This window comes from Marmota flaviventris, chromosome 6 (genome assembly GCF_047511675.1).
Source record: "Marmota flaviventris isolate mMarFla1 chromosome 6, mMarFla1.hap1, whole genome shotgun sequence".
NCBI classification, from domain to species: Eukaryota; Metazoa; Chordata; class Mammalia; order Rodentia; family Sciuridae; genus Marmota; species Marmota flaviventris.
Genome location: NC_092503.1, coordinates 84,933,502 through 84,946,012, shown reverse-complemented (window position 1 = coordinate 84,946,012; position 12,511 = coordinate 84,933,502). Strand labels below are relative to the sequence as shown.

At 35.5% G+C, this 12,511-nt stretch overlaps 1 pseudogene; it reads left to right on the top strand.

Annotated features, from left to right (window-relative positions):
- Positions 1–9,263: 9,263 nt before the first annotated feature.
- Positions 9,264–10,470, top strand: LOC114086823 (cyclin-D1-binding protein 1-like; annotated as a pseudogene).
- The last annotated feature ends 2,041 nt before the right edge of the window (positions 10,471–12,511 follow it).

The following is a 12,511-nucleotide window of genomic DNA, read 5'->3' as shown; positions in this document are numbered from 1 at the left end:
CTGTACAGAATAATTCTGAAAATGACAAGATTAGGTATTTAAAAGACCTTTTCCAATATCAAAAAATGATACAGAATGTTGTTAAGGTATTGAAAATCTTTGTCACACAAAATTACTGGGGAATAAGATTAATCAAATTATGTTATGTTCATGTACAAATATGTCACTCTTATGTTTAATAATTATAATACAACAATAAAAAAGAAGAAAGTAAAAAAAGGAATTTAAAACAAGGCTGAAATAGAGAGACTTTTTCTTTTGAAAGATAAAAGTACTTACTTTTTGAGGGTGTTTATGATTTTTTATTGCCTGTTAACCTACAATGTACCACTTGGTGGTCATGACCAAATTTCTGAGACATCATCTCTGCCTGGGTTAAATTCTGGGTTTAGTACTTTCCAGCTGTGTAATCATGGGCAACTTTTCAATGTCTCTGATTTCCCCTTGGTGCAATGGTGCTAGAGAGCTGAACCTGTGGGGTCCAGATGCTGTGTCACTGCCGGAGTCAATGTGTGCAACATTTTTGCAGCAGAGCCTGATGTGTCCCAGGTGCTTAGTATGTGCTTCAAATAGAACCAGGCTATGTTCTTTATTTGTGCTTTCATTTATTGACAACTTCAAATTTTTGGTCAATCCCTTTTTATGCTTCTTTACAAATAAACTGTTACACCATATTTTGATCTAAACAAAAAGGACATGAAATTAAGAAAATTAAACAAAGAGCTTGGCATCCTTCAACCAATTAAATTTTTTTTTTTTTTAAATTTTGGTACTGGAGATTGAACCTAAGGGTGCTCTTCCACTCCCTATTTTTTTACTTTGAAACATGGTTTTACCAAGTTGTTGAGGGTCTCACTAAGTTGCCAAGGCTGGTCTCTAACTTGCAATCCTCCTGATTCAGCCTCCTGAGTTGCTGCAATTATAGGCATGTGCCACTGTACCCTGCACTAAGTTGATATTTTATATCAAAGATTGAATGAAGTTTTTTTAAAAAATAGTTAAGTCATTTCCTTTAAATGATTGATACCTATGATAAAATTGTATATTATTCTGTTAAGAAAAAATATTATGTCTTGGTCAATATTCTTTTTATTGAATAGAAATATACACTATCCCACTCCTTGTTATATATCCCAAAGATTTAAAATCAGCATACTAGAGGGATGCCACCACATTAGTGCTTATAGCAGCATAATTCACAATAGCCAAGCTATGGGACCCACCTAGGTGCTCCTCAACAAATGAATGGATAAAGAATATGGTATATATAAACAATGGAGTATAACTCAGCCATAAAGAAGAATGATATTATGGCATTTGCCTTTAAATGGATGAAACTGAAGACTATCATGCTAAGTGAAATAAGCCAGTCCTTAAAAGCCAAAAGTCAAAAATTTTCTCTGATATATGAAGCTAACTCAAAATAAGGGGGAAATAGAGAGAGGCGGTGGGAGAGGAAAAAGGGGGGAGAATTCCATTAAAATAGAGGAAAGATCAGTAGAGTAAATGAAGGAGAGTAGGAGGAAGAAGAAGGACAAGCTAGGGGAGGAATAGTAGAATGAATTACATGTATGAAGACTTGAATTGGGTGTCAACATACCTTATATACAAACAGAGATATGAAAAATTGTGGTATATATGTGTATTAAGAATTATAATGCAAAAAAGTACATGTATAATGGCATAAATTGAGGTGAACATACTTTATATACAGGAATATGAAAAATTGTGCTCTATATGTGTAATAAGGATTGTAATGCATCCCACTGTTGTTGTGTATTTAAAAAAATAATAAAATCAATAAAAAATACCATAGTGAATCTCGCCATCAAGTATATCTACAAGACTCTAATTTTAAAAAAAAAAGTCTCTAAGTAAATACCAGAAAGATCAATAGAGTAGAGGGAGGAGAGCAGGGGGATATGCTGGGGACAAAATTAGAGAAAATTATATTCCATGCTTTTGTGATTACATAAAAATGAATCCTAAATGTTATATATAATTTAAAAATTGATAAAATAAATATACATTAAAATAGTGCAAGCTAGAAGGAACTTTTACAGATGAGGGCAAGGCATTTCACAGAATTCTATATGAGCTGGGTCACAGGAGAACTTTTTCTATGAGTAGCTGTATTCTCAGTCCTTTTTTCTATTTTTCCACTGCTTGGCTTATGAGTGGCCCACCCTTCCTGGCTAGGGCATAAAACTGTAAAGTGATATGTGACTCTTGAGGGACCCCTACTATGTGTGGGGCAAATCTTAGAGACAGAAGCTAACTGAGCAACACCCAGAGGTCTCTAGTACAGATTTCTTGTAAAAAATAAATTTAAAGTATAATGTCAGAGTAGAAATCTTTCAATGTCATATCTTAAAAGAACATCATTTTATTTAGTAATGGGGAAATAAAATCACATGTATTGTATACACCATGATGATTTGAAATGTGTATACATAATATAGAATGGCTCAATCAAGCTAATTAGCATATGCATTCCAGCACATTTTTGATAAAACAGTAACAATAACAATACAAAACCCAGAACAGTGATGATAACATCATGTTGCATTCCGTTGCCTGTATTGTTTCAATTTAAAAAGCCTCATTTGTTTACTGACTGAAAATGGATGAGATTCAATATTTTTGACAAGTTTATTTCGAATGGAACATTCACCACTTTTTAATACTCATTTTTGAAGCCGAATTGCACAAAAATGACTTGAATTTTAACAGTGGGCAGGAGAATCATGAATGGCAAACTTCCTATGGACCTAAAAACCCTCTATATTTCAAGTTGATCCTTTGGACTTCCAAGTAGAATATGTGCTCATAGAATAGCTATAATAATTCACTCATGTCAATTACTGGCTGGCCACATTTGTAGTCTGCCCCTAAATTGTTTTTGGAAGCTTCTTAATCTCTTCTGGCTTGATGGGAGTTGGCAGACAAGACAGCAGGGAGCTATTACAGATTTGTCTGCTGATTTAGGGCCAGAGCTTCTGCTCCTGTCCTGAATTAGGTTCATTGACAACTTTTCCTTCACATCACCTCACTCTTTCCTAGACTTTATTTTAGAATTAAAAAAATATATATTTATTTTTTAGTTATAATTGTAATACAATATCTTTAATTAATTAATGTATTTTTTATGTGGTGCTGAGGATCGAACCCAGGGCCTCGCCCCTGCTAGGAGAGCTCTCTACCACTGAGCCACAACCCCAGCCCCTATTTTAGAATTTTTAAGGGTCTGTTGGATGCAAAGATAATAGATTTGTGGGTAGAACTTTCAATCTGAGGGGATGAACAAGAAGAAGGACTAGGGAAAAGATACTTGAAGTTCAGGAATGTAATATATTTTCATCATCTTGATAATTCTTAGCAGCACTTTTAGTTCACAAGCCAAAAATAAGTATATGTGTATATTTTGCAGTGATACCTGTGGGTATATGTGTGTGTGTTGTGTGTGTGTGTGTGTGTGTGTGTGTGTGAGTGCACGCGTTGCATATCATAGTGCATACGATTTTGCTTTGAAATTTTGTAGTAGCATTTGCAGTATACAAGAAAACAATAATGTATTGTGTCTCTGGCTAGAATTGTAGATTTTAATTTAGAAGGGTTATTAGAACACGTAGTTCTTTGGCAATTCAGACATTAAATGAATTATCAGACTGGGACTTTACAATTGCTTATTTTACAATTGTAAAGTAAATAAAATTATTTTGCATTTAAGTTAATTGATGGTTCATGTCAAATAGCACAAACTGTGAAGATGATGTTGATGCTGATGATGACAAAATTTTTTTTTAACCAGGGATTTTAAGAGAGATGATTATTTAGAAGTATCCAGACAGCCTGTGAGGAATCTTGCATTGAATAATTAGGTATGACAGTTTCTTTATATAATAGAGCTTGTTTTCAGAAGAACAAGGGATTCCATGGTTGATCCCAGGCTACCATTATTTTCATGACCTTTCAGAACTGTACAGGATTGGTTTCTTTAATTAAGTGTCTCATTCCTCCTGGAGGAAAGCTGAGCTTTTGTGAGACTTCATTTATAAAATGAGCTTGTAAAATAAGATATCTATAATCTTAAAAGGTTTCGGTCTAGATGTAAGAACATTTGAAGAACTGTGAATAGTAACCAAGCTTATCTTCAAAGATCCATGGATGGGGCAATAACTTTTGATTTTGAAAGTCAGTAACTCTATATGTTTGGTATTTCATTGGGAAGTGCTGAATACAGTAGAGTCTGACACGGGGATCCTGGTGTGGGAAGTAAGGAAGCCAAAGCAGAACAAGGCTCTCAAAATTAAAAGCATTATTTTTGCTCGTTTCCCACATGTGTTTACTTTTATTCATTGCCTTTAAGATTTTCTACTCTTCAGACTAAGTCCAACTGTGGGTCTTTATCTCTCAGTCTGGTTTTAGGATTTTTTGGAGGTTGAGTTTGTACCTGATTCTTGTTAATACTTACCAAGGCCAATGGGGGGATTTTCTTAGAAAGTGTGCATAATGGAAAATATTATAATCACAGCTATTTCCCCATAAAGTTGCTTTCACCAAATCCATTTCTCTTGAACATATCAAGTACTTTTAAAAGTTTAGGTCCAAAAACACAATTAGAACAGAGAAATAAATCCTACTGTTCTATAGCACAGTAGTTACCAACAATTTATTGTGCATTTCAAAATAGCTAGAAGGGAGAGAAATGATCAATATTTGAGCTGACTAATATGCTGATTATTCTTACTAGATGATTATGTTATATACATGTATTAAATACCACACTGCACTCCACAAATATGTACAATTAATATATGTCAACTAAAAATTGAAAAAGAGAATTTACTGAGTAAACTAATTCTATCTGAAAATAATTTTTATGGTACTTGAATACAAAATAATTTTTAAAAGTTCTGAAAACTGAGTATGAACTTATATGATGACTACTGCTCAAGTGAACAATCAGATTTCTTGATTTATTTATAGTAAACAAGACAAATCTGCCCTGAATTAATTTTATCTAAGAAATATTAACTTTTCTTTGTTTTACCCCTGGTCACCCTCCTTCCTTTCATTTCCTGTTCCTCCCTTTTCCCTGAGGTCCTTCTTTGTCTTCCAGCATTTCTACTTGTTTCGTCTCCTTTTCTTAATATTGTCTCCTTTTTTTAAAGTAGTCATATAAGTCATATAATATAGCAAATATTTTTATAATAACACATATTAAATTTGTTTTACATTTTGCAAATGGAGTATGCTTATGAAACTTCCTAAATCTTAAAAAGCTTTTTTTAAAAAATTTAAATAATTTTCTCCTTCAATCTTTTAAAGTTTTCCAAAGACACAAACGTCTTGTTATGTGTTTTATAGGGAAATACTGTATGACTTTATACATTTAAAATTCCTATTCAGAATGGGATCATAGAGAGGATCCTAAACTCTAGGGAGGTATTAATTTTATATCAGAATAAGACTAAACTAACAAGTTCCTAAGGTACTTTGCAAATAGAACAGTATTAAGTACTTTTTTTGGCACAACTCACTACTCCTCTAATAAATCAATTCTAAAGGAGTAAATCCATCAATGGTTGGAAAGAAAGATTATCATTTCATATTCTATAGTTCTTTTCAGGAACTGGGTGGCTGACATGTCACCAGAGAAAGAAAGAAATAGAGTTGGAGATAAGAAATGACGGTTTCCCAGAGATGACCGAAGAAATATGATGTGTGTCCTTAGGTGTAGTTAAGACTTCGGCTTAGCCAAGTTCCTCTTCTCACGGTAGTGTCACATGTGCATGATCAACCACATTCCCAAGAGCTCAGTGACCACCTGCATCCCATTTTAGCTGTAGGATTTAGAACAGAGTCTAATTTCATCAGCAGGATAATGTGTTGTTATTGAGTTGATCTGCTAAAGAGTAAAAAATGTTACCACATATTACTATTGGTACATTTTAGATATGCCTCAAATGGAATTTTCCTCATTAGAGATGAAATCCAGACCCCATAACTCTAATGGGTAGGAACTTCTCTGGAGGGATATACCATAACTCTTTCCCCACCACCCCCCATACTGCTCCCTGAGGTTGGTGGTGAAATAATCATTTGCTCTCTGAGCAAAAAATTTACCTTAACAGTTCATTGTCTCTAAATGCTTTTCCTTTGGTTTGCACAGAAACACATTCCTTTCATTTTCCTTTTACTCTTCTTTGTATTTTATAAATAAGTTCATGACCTAGTTTGTATGAATTATGTATGGTTGAATGATCCTCTTTTTAGATAATTTTCTCCTCATCTGATATAGATTGAACTTTGTTAATCATAGAAAAGTTTCTTACCATCTGACATTTGATTATTTTTTCAAATATTAAATTAATGCAAAGGTGCAGAAGATAATGAGGTGAAGTAAATGAAAATAGTGGTGTGATGTGGTGTGGGAGTGGTTCAAATTGATGCTGTGTTGTTAGGGCTGATAAAACTCAGGTGTTTAAATATTTCAGTGAAATAAAAATTTAAGCTGTATTTAAATGTCTGAAATGCTGCTTGATGTATTGCTTACTCCTTTTGCAAGAGAAAAGATTCTGAAGGGAAGATATTTAGGCAGAAAACATTGCATTTTTTTAATATGCTGATGCAATCCTATAAAAGTAAAACACAAATGATCATAAAGAATCATAATCTGAATACCAGGCCCAGCACTTATCTGTTTGGACTAGATAAGCACGAGCCAAAGAGCAATATTTCTACAACTTTGCCTGGAAGTGATTAGGGTGGAATATTTTGAAATTTTACTTTTAGGGCCCGTATTTGTGTGTGAAGAGGGCCAATTGCTATTCTCTTTCTTGGTGATTTCCTTGAATTCCCTGAAATCTACCTGAACCTCTTTCTTGCTCATAACTGTTGCTCTTACACAAAATTACAGCTTGAAGGAATAGATATCAGGTGATAGAGGAAATGGAAACACCCTAGCTTGCAGAAGAGATACATATTTCATTGTAGGTTGGAAGACCAATTTATAATCTTGTTAGCATTAATTATTTGATCATTGTGTGTCCAAAACTGTGTTTAGTGCTGTTCCTTTTAAGTTCAATTGGACATTTTGATGCAGGCACCATCAATTTTATCATTACAGTACTTCTGCTTTCCAGTTGGAGAAATTAAGACATAAAAGAGTTCAGGAATTTTCCTGAAGACTAAATGATGGAGGTAGGATCTGAATCTTGTTATACTGACCTCCTAGCACTGACAGTTAAATACTATAGCTGAAGAGTGGTCATTCAGCTTGTTAAAACTTAACAACTGAGGAAGTAACAACCCTCAGAAAGAGGGTCTCACTTTTAGTTCTGCAGAGATGTGAACATTTCTTATGAAGTCTCTAAACAACCATGAGGCTTGTCGTTCTCAACCTCTCCTTACCTCCTGCTCTCCCTCCTCTCTTCTCCTGTTCTCTCTTGTCCTATCCTGTTCTCTCCTTCCTTCTTTTTCTTCTTCACATATTCTTTTTCTCTCTATCTCACATACTCTCTATTGATATTTCTTTCTTTCATTTTCTCTCAGCCATACTCCCTCATTTTTCTCTTGCATTCTTGTTTTCTCTTTCTTTTCTTGAATTAAAGAGAAATACATAATTCTTTCTGCAATGTTTTGCTTTAGCAGCCTAACAGTTAGTATTTGACTCTTAGAGAATAAGTATGTGGAAGTTACTCAAGACTAAGTTGCTCCTGTTTTTAATTAGACGTTATTAACTATATTTTACAATTTGAAAAAAGTGAAATGTAAGCAATAATTAATTAAAAGTTTGTAATTAATTTTTCATCTTTATCCTGTTTCTTGGGAAGGAGATAGGATATAATTTTATACTATTAAATAAATTCTAGCAGTAGCTAGACTTTATATGGATGGACAACTACCAAAATTGATCAAGTGAAACTTTGCAAGCTCCTCTCTCTAGGTTACTTAACTACACTGCTGACTTACAGAGCCCTTTGCTGTATCATGACTGCTCCCTACTTAGTTTCACCTTCTTGATGTTAATGGCAAAAGAGAGATTTCATTGATGATTAACTACATAATTTCATAAAATAAATTTCTTTCTCTGAAGTGATAGAAATGATTTCTGCTGACAGGATGTAAATCCATCAAAATAGAAAGAAAGAAAATATGTGTAGGTTTTTATGTAGCCCAACTGTAATCAAAGTAAATTCTGGTATTTCCCACCAGGTGGCAGCCCTCTTTTGAATTTTAGAACAATGCTGAGACTTAGAAAAGTCACTCTCAATTTAGAAATGGGACTGGTTCTGGAAAAAAATATTCAGCTAATGGAATTGAATCAGTAGAAAAAGAATACATTCAAACTATTTTAAGATGCTTCCAAAGTAAAATTCATAATAAACTAATACATTTAAATTGGGAAAAATTAAGTCTGTATAAACAAAGCCAATCACAATTTAGCTTGAATTTTCCAGAATAAGTTCCACTAAGTCTTCATTTTCATTTGATCTTTCCAGTCAGCTCTCATTTTGAGGATCTCCCTAATTTTCAAGCAAGCACAGCAACCAGTATGTATTTAGCAATTGAGTGTCTTACATGATGACCTGATTTAATTCATAAATCAGTCATCAACTTGCCAATCAAACAGTCCTAGGTAAACTCTTTAATATTTTTTTTTCTAAACCATGGGATTGACATCGTGGATCTTCCAAATTATACAAAACTAGGGCGTCTCTGCTGGCCACATGTTTCTTGTCCATGATGTGGCTCTTTTTAAATGGAAACTGTCACATATTCTTGCTGCTCTACTTAGTGGCCTTTTCGTGAGGATCAGGGCATAACATTCTTTACCAGCTGTCACCCCAAAATAGCCAGTGGAAAAGCAGCCAGTGTCACAGTCCTGTATCACTAAGGACATCAGGTTTTATGGAATAGGATCCAAATAGGATGATGCATTTTATTGTCCTTGGGGTTTTATTCACTGATGATAAACAGCCATGCTGAAAACTCAGGAGCAGATCTTTGTCAGTTAGAGAAAATGAGAACAAGTGCGTGACATCCATGTAACAATATTAATTTGAGGCAGCAGGATAGGTAGGTAGACTTCTGTGATACACAGCTTGTACTCTTGACAAATACAAATTACTGAAGAATGTGGGAGGGAGGGAGGGAGCCAATATACAAATGACTGACTTAGCTGGAAACAAGGGTATTCAGAGTGGCTTCCATGACACTTGTTATATTCTTGCTTAAAAATGAGATGGTCCCCAGAGATGGCGAGCGAAGCTGCATCTGCAGCCTCAGTCCTCACTCTGGCTCTGCCTTTGAAAGAGCTTCAGCACTTGGCGGCCCAGCTGAGGTTGCTTCTTCCTGGAGTGCGGGATGAGCTGACGCTGTGGGGAGTGGCAAGGTCAGTGGTGGCCTTGGGGTAGAGAAAAGCCCAGGCAGGTTAAAGCCGGCAGGACCCCAGCGCAGGAGGTGGCTCCGCTCACTTCAGTTTTTCCTTTTGCGGCGGTTCGGACCACCATACTACACCTGTCAGCGAACCCCAGGAGACCCCAGAGGAGTTTAATCAGGAGAGGTTCTGGAGAAGACTCAATGAGGCAGCAGTTTAAGTGTCGGGGAAGCCACCATTCTGATCACAGGATCACTCTGACCACAGGAAACCCAAAAGATCTGTGAACAAGTCTGTGCTGCCATCAGGCAATTATTGCAGTGCACTAGTCACTTTCCAAGGAACATGGGATTACCCTGAGAGAGATGGTAAAAAGCGCCACTTTGGACATTGTGGAAGGCATGGCTCAGCTTGAGGAAGTGCTTCTCATCACTCCATCTCAGAGCCCTGAAAACAGTGACCTTATTTCCTGCATCAGTGTCTGGGTTGCATGCCAGCAAGTTCCTCAGATACCAAGAGATAATAAAGCTGCGGCCCTATTAATGCTGACAAAGAATGTAGATTTTGTGAAGGATGCACATGAAGAAATGGAACAGGCTGTGGAAGAATGTGACCCTAACTGTGGCCTCTTGAATGATTCTGAGGAGGACAACCACAATGATGAAGATGAAGTGTTTGGATTTCTAAGCAAGTGAGACTTATGTTGGTCTGAGGAAGATCAAGAGCTCATAATTCCATGCCTTGCACTGGTGACAGCATCCAAAGCCTGCCTGAAGAAAATGCAGATCTTAGTGACAGAGAATGGGAAGAAGGATCAGATGGCTCAACTGCATGATATTGTGGATATTTCTGATGAGATCTGCCCTAGTGTGGATGATTTGGCTCTGACCATATATCCACCTATGTGCCACCTGACTGTGCAAATCAATTCTGCAAAACTTGTAACTGTTTTAAGAAAGGCACTTGAAATGACAAAAGCAAGGCATGTGACCCCTCAACCAGAAGAGAGTTGGATCCCTTTACTCATTAATGCTGTTGATCATTGCATGAACAGAATTAAGGAGCTCACTCAGAGTGAAATTTAATTATAAGTTTTCAAGCTCATTCATATTCTCTTTTGTCTCTGTCTCTGACTGTCCCAACCAGATCTATGATGTCTGCTTTTAAGAATGAAGCTAGAATACTTAATGGATGGAAAGAGAATTCCTGTCTATATTTAACAAGAGACTCTATTACCAAAGATTGTTGATTAGGCCAGATTGGCAATTATTTATAAACAGTATGTGTTTTCTGCTAGATGCAAAAGATAATTGCATGAATCAGTGTTCCTGAGTGGCCTCTCAGAGACTCTTAGGGAAGCTGCCTTATTCCCTATTTGTAATAAAGTATGTTGTCTATTTGTTACAGATAAAAAAAATGAGATGGTCCCTTCTTTCCACAATATCCTATATATAAATGTTGGATTTGATAGCAATTTTTTTTCTCATTTCTGAATTTACTCTAGATCAAGGTAATCATGATCTCAGTTTATGGGATGAAATGGTAAAGAGTAGAGAAATTTATTTTTTTGTAGTGTTCTCTTATTTTCTTCCAGTGCAGCTCACGGTTTGTCAAATGTCAATTTATTTGATTTCTAGAAGGAAAATATCAATTATAATACTTGATAGACTCATAAAAGTTATGTTTCTGATGAAGTACCTAAAAATGTTCTATAGAAAATGCTATTATTCCCTTCTTCTATAGTAAAAACATTTTAACCATCTGTTCACATGGTTGCTAGACTTTGACAATTGGATGCCTAGTTTAATTTTAGATAAGTAATTGTAGATTTTTATTTAAGTATCTCTCATGAAATATCTGGAACGTATATGTTAAAAAAAACTATTCATGATTTATATGAAATTTTCATTCAACTGAGCGCCCCTTATTTTTTCTGGAAGACAATTCTGGGTATAACCCTCTTCCATAGTTGCCTCAGCAATAGTGGTGGAAAATCTTCTGTACAGACAAGCCGTGTAAGAACTCTCAGCTCTTCTTTCAACTCTCCAAGTATGAGCTCCAAGTGTCAAATTGATCATTGTAGCTTGCCATCAGTGGGAAAAGTGCACAGCAACTTCAGCTGGAATTTCAGAGCCAGTGTGATGGAAAGCCGCCAGAGGCATATCTGGACTTCTGAAGAGAGACTCCTGGGAAGAGCAACTCTAGAATTGCCTCCTAAACATCAGTTCATGGGACTAAATTGCATAAATGACCTGAAGAACATGGTTTGTGAATATTCAGAATAAATTTTATTTTTGTCATACGTAGCAGGAATAGACCAGGAAGGAATTTATCTAGCATATGATTATGTCTTCTCCCCTGCCCTCTATGCTGCCTTTTCCTGCAATGAGGAATGGCTGCAGAGAATATAAATTTATTATGCTAGTCACAGAGTTGTCTGAAAGGGTTATGAAATCAACCCTGTAATGCCTCTTTTCCTTATTAGTGGAGGAATATCTCGGGCCCTAGGCATGCATTAAAAATTAAGTCCTGCTTCTCACATGTGTTTGTCTTACCCAAGGTAACCCATAAGGCTTATTTCAGAAATATTGCAAGATAAAAATTTATTAAGAAAGAAGAAAATGGAAAATTGCAGCTTTCAAAAACTCCTTTATAACATACTTATAAATAATTAACTTTGCTTTAGTATATGCTTTTTAAAAAAAATACCAGAGGCAGGGGATAGGGTTGTGGCTCACTAGTAAAGTGCTTGCCTAACATGTGTGAGGCACTGGGTTTGATTCTCAGTACCACATATAAATAAATAATATAAAGGTCCATTAACAACTAAAAAAATATATAAAAAATAAATTCCAGAGGTACTATGTACATAACACTTTTTTTTGGCCAATAGTAGTTACAAATAAGTACATAAGGGTAGAACAAAAACCCCAAACCAGAGTTCTTACCATGCCTGAGATTGCATTCTGACAGGGGATGGTGCTCTTTGCATATGAATCAGTTGAGTGATATGAGTTTTGCAAAATAGCATATGAAGAAGTGCCAAAATTGACCACAGAAAGGATAACTGTATTATATATCAAAGTAGTGAGAAATCCATGTAGGCTTATGTGAACCTTGAGGGGT